This window comes from Bos mutus, chromosome 1 (genome assembly GCF_027580195.1).
Source record: "Bos mutus isolate GX-2022 chromosome 1, NWIPB_WYAK_1.1, whole genome shotgun sequence".
Lineage (NCBI taxonomy): Eukaryota > Metazoa > Chordata > Mammalia > Artiodactyla > Bovidae > Bos > Bos mutus.
The window spans coordinates 146,987,715-146,992,684 of NC_091617.1; the positions used below are offsets into that span (position 1 = coordinate 146,987,715).

Sequence of the window (4,970 nt, forward strand, 5' to 3'; positions counted from 1 at the left end):
CTTCTTCCACTGACCCTCTCAGGTAAAACAGCATTTCCCCCGTTCACAGACAAGAAAACAGAGCTCCAGAGAGGGGAACAGCTGCCATCCCTCCTCACCACGAAGCATGGGAGACAATGCAAAGCCAGTGTAAATCCGAAGACTTGCTATACTCTTTCCCCACCTTCAGGGGTTTTGCCACTCAATACTGCACATTACGCAACTTGGGCTCTGAAACGTCTATGAGAGAAGGAAGATAAAGGTGGGACAGACAGAAAATTTCACAGAGAAGGGGAGACTTGACTGACCTTCAGGAGCAGGCAGAATTCAGGGAGGAAATGCCCAGCTGGAAGGGTGTTCTAAAAGGCAGGAACACAAAAGGCAGAATGAGAAGGGGAGGTCGGCGAGACAGTCTGATTAGGGCAATGCCGGCGGGGTGACGCAGTGAAGGCAACTAAGAGCCAGGCTGAAAGGCAGAATTTAATGTGATGAAGCTGGAGCCAGGAAATGCTGGAGGGCTTGTGCGCAGCGTGCGAGAGAGCAATACTCTGACAGCAGAGTCTGATGCAGATTTATGTGACGTGCATCCCAGTCATGGAGCTATCAGAATCATCCAGGCACAAGAAGAAGAGAACGTGACCTGGCTTTTATTTTAACCCACGGTATGTCCTATGGCCTAAAAGAAAGTGGTATGAACAGAAACGAAGCTCTGTTAGAGAATCAGAATAAAGGACAACAGACAGAACTTGTTGACTGACCAGATATGGAAATGACAAAAGAATGCTTCCCTCAACTGTCTTTCTCTCTCCTTTTTTGAAGCATGCGTATTCTCTTCTTTACTATGTCTTTTCTTTCTTTATTTTCTGATTTTCCTTCGACTTGTGTTCTCCCTTTCACTTCCTTTTCCTTGTCTAGGCTGGCTGAAATGCTAGCGGCAGCTACGAAGTACAAAATGTTTACCAAATAGAGAAAAGAGGGGAGACTTCAGGTGAGTAAATACAACATTCACAGGATCAGCATTTAGAGCCTAGCAGGATGGGCTCAGAAAACAATTTGATTAACACAAAGAAAAGACAGATTTTTTTTTTCGTCAGTTCCACAGAGGACACAGGGAAAATCCTTAGTAGGGAAAAGGAAACAGCTTGTCCTTTTTAGGGTGATCAGAGATTCATTTATGTTTGTGTTAATCAAGTTGTTTTCTGAGCCCATCCTGTTAGGCTCTAAATGCTGATCCTGTGAATGTTGTAGTTATTCATCTGAAGTCTCACCTCTTTTCTCTACAGGGATTCTTTCTCTAAACAGAGGGGATCAGCGGCAAGAACAGAACTTCAAAAGTTGTTGGATCTTAGCACTGTTGCCCTGAGCAGATCTCTCAGGGTTTTTAGGCACTTTCTTTGACAGTGAGGGGCTATTTGATTTAAAAGAGTTCTTATTGGTTTTTTAGGAGGATGTCTAGGAAGGGGTTGATGTTCAAAGGTTCAACAGTCGATCTTTACACCAGAGATTTCCTTTCCTCTCATTTGTGGCTTACATCTCTTCAATTTAGGGAAAGAAATTCTTGGTAATGAAGGTAAGTAATTCATCACCTTGGATTAGAACTTTAAAGAGGTGCTCGCTTCGGCAGCACATATACTAAAATTGGAACGATACAGAGAAGATTAGCATGGCCCCTGCTCAAGGATGACACGTAAATTTGTGAAGCGTTCCATATTTTTAATTGATATCTATAGGATATTTCATCCCAAAACAATGAATTTCACCTTTTTCTCAAGTGCACCTGGAACCTTCTCCAGGATAGATCACATCCTGGGCCATAAAGCTAGTCTTGGTAAATTCAAAAAAATAGAAATCATTCCAAGCATCTTTTCTGACCACAATGCAGTAAGATTAGATCTCAATTACAGGAGAAAAACTATTAAAAATTCCAACATATGGAGGCTGAACAACACGCTGCTGAATAACCAACAAATCACAGAAGAAATCAAAAAAGAAATCAAAATTTGCATAGAAACGAATGAAAAGGAAAACACAACAACCCAAAACCTGTGGGACACTGTAAAAGCAGTGCTAAGGGGAAAGTTCATAGCAATACAGGCACACCTCAAGAAACAAGAAAAAAGTCAAATAAATAACCTAACTCTACACCTAAAGCAACTAGAGAAGGAAGAAATGAAGAACCCCAGGGTTAGTAGAAGGAAAGAAATCTTAAAAATTAGAGCAGAAATAAATGCAAAAGAAACAAAAGAGACCATAGCAAAAATCAACAAAACCAAAAGCTGGTTCTTTGAAAGGATAAATAAAATTGACAAACCATTAGCCAGACTCATCAAGAAACAAAGGGAGAAAAATCAAATCAATAAAATTAGAAACGAAAATGGAGAGATCACAACAGACAACACAGAAATACAAAGGATCATAAGAGACTACTATCAACAATTATATGCCAATAAAATGGACAACGTGGAAGAAATGGACAAATTCTTAGAAAAGTACAACTTTCCAAAACTCGACCAGGAAGAAATAGAAAATCTTAACAGACCCATCACAAGCATGGAAATTGAAACTGTAATCAAAAATCTTCCAGCAAACAAAAGCCCAGGTCCAGACGGCTTCACAGCTGAATTCTACCAAAAATTTAGAGAAGAGCTAACACCTATCCTGCTCAAACTCTTCCAGAAAATTGCAGAGGAAGGTAAACTTCCAAACTCATTCTATGAGGCCACCATCACCCTAATACCAAAACCTGACAAAAATCCACCAAAAAAAGAAAACTACAGGCCAATATCACTGAGGAACATAGATGCAAAAATCCTTAACAAAATTCTAGCAATCAGAATCCAACAACACATTAAAAGATGATACACCATGACCAAGTGGGCTTTATCCCAAGGATGCAAGGATTCTTCAATATCCGCAAATCAATCAATGTAATACACCACATTAACAAATTGAAAAATAAAAATCATATGATTATCTCAATAGATGCAGAGAAAGCCTTTGACAAAATTCAACACCCATTTATGATAAAAAACTCTCCAGAAAGCAGGAATAGAAGGAACATACCTCAACATAATAAAAGCTATATATGACAAAAACCCACAGCAAACATTATCCTCAATGGTGAAAAAATTGAAAGCATTTCCTCTAAAGTCAGGAACAAGACAAGGGTGCCCACTTTCACCATTACTATTCAACATAGTTTTGGAAGTTTTGGCCACAGCAATCAGAGCAGAAAAAGAACTAAAAGGAATCCAAATTGGAAAAGAAGAAGTAAAACTCTCACTATTTGCAGATGACATGATCCTCTACATAGAAAACCCTAAAGACTCCACCAGAAAATTACTAGAACTAATCAATGACTATAGTAAAGTTGCAGGATATAAAATCAACACACAGAAATCCCTTGCATTCCTATACACTAATAATGAGAAAACAGAAAGAGAAATTAAGGAAACAATTCCATTCACCATTGCAACGGAAAGAATAAAATACTTAGGAATATATCTACCTAAAGAAACTAAAGACCTATATATAGAAAACTATAAAACACTGGTGAAAGAAATCAAAGAGGACACTAATAGATGGAGAAATATACCATGTTCATGGATTGGAAGAATCAAATAGTGAAAATGAGTATACTACCCAAAGCAATTTATAGATTCAATGCAATCCCAATCAAGCTACCAACAGTATTCTTCACAGAGCTAGAACAAATAATTTCACAATTTGTATGGAAATACAAAAAACCTTGAATAGCCAAAGCGATCTTGAGAAAGAAGAATGGAACTGGAGGAATCAACCTACCTGACTTCAGGCTCTACTACAAACCCATAGTTACAAGACAGTATGGTATTGGCACAAAGACAGAAATATAGATCAATGGAACAAAATAGAAAGCCCAGAGATAAATCCACACATATGGACACCTTATCTTTGACAAAGGAGGCAAGAATATACAATGGATTAAAGACAATCTCTTTAACAAGTGGTGCTGGGAAATCTGGTCAACCACTTGTAAAAGAATGAAACTAGAACACTTTCTAACACCACGCACAAAAATAAACTCGAAATGGATTAAAGATCTAAACATAAGACCAGAAACTATAAAACTCCTAGAGGAGAACATAGGCAAAACACTCTCTGACATACATCACAGCAGGATCCTCTATGACCCACCTCCCAGAATATTGGAAATAGAAGCAAAAATAAACAAATGGGACCTAATTAACCTTAAAAGCTTCTGCACATCAAAGGAAACTATTAGCAAGGTGAAAAGACAGCCTTCAGAATGGGAGAAAATAATAGCAAATGAAGCAACTGACAAACAACTAATCTCAAAAACATACAAGCAACTCCTACAGCTCAACTCCAGAAAAATAAATGACCCAATCAAAAAATGGGCCAAAGAACTAAACAGACATTTCTCCAAAGAAGACATACAGATGGCTAACAAACACATGAAAAGATGCTCAACATCACTCATTATCAGAGAAATGCAAATCAAAACCACTATGAGGTACCATTTCACACCAGTCAGAATGGCTGCAATCCAAAAGTCTACAAATAATAAGTGCTGGAGAGGGTGTGGAGAAAAGGGAACCCTCTTGCACTGTTGGTGGGAATGCAAACTAGTACAGCCACTATGGAGAACAGTGTGGAGATTCCTTAAAAAACTGGAAATAGAACTGCCTTATGATCCAGCAATCCCACTGCTGGGCATACACACTGAGGAAACCAGAAGGGAAAGAGACACGTGTACCCCAATGTTCATCGCAGCACTGTTTATAATAGCCAGGACATGGAAGCAACCCAGATGTCCATCAGCAGATGAATGGATAAGAAAGCTGTGGTACATATACACAATGGAGTATTACTCAGCCATTAAAAAGAATACATTTGAATCAGTTCTAATGAGGTGGATGAAACTGGAGCCTATTATACAGAGTGAAGTAAGCCAGAAGGAAAAACACCAATACAGTATACTAACGCAT

General features: G+C 38.6%; 1 non-coding gene across 1 annotated transcript; it reads left to right on the top strand.

Moving 5' to 3' along the window:
* Positions 1-1,587: 1,587 nt before the first annotated feature.
* On the top strand, positions 1,588-1,694 carry LOC138989557 (U6 spliceosomal RNA). Its single transcript, XR_011465838.1, has one exon. It is a non-coding gene; the product is annotated as a U6 spliceosomal RNA (small nuclear RNA).
* The last annotated feature ends 3,276 nt before the right edge of the window (positions 1,695-4,970 follow it).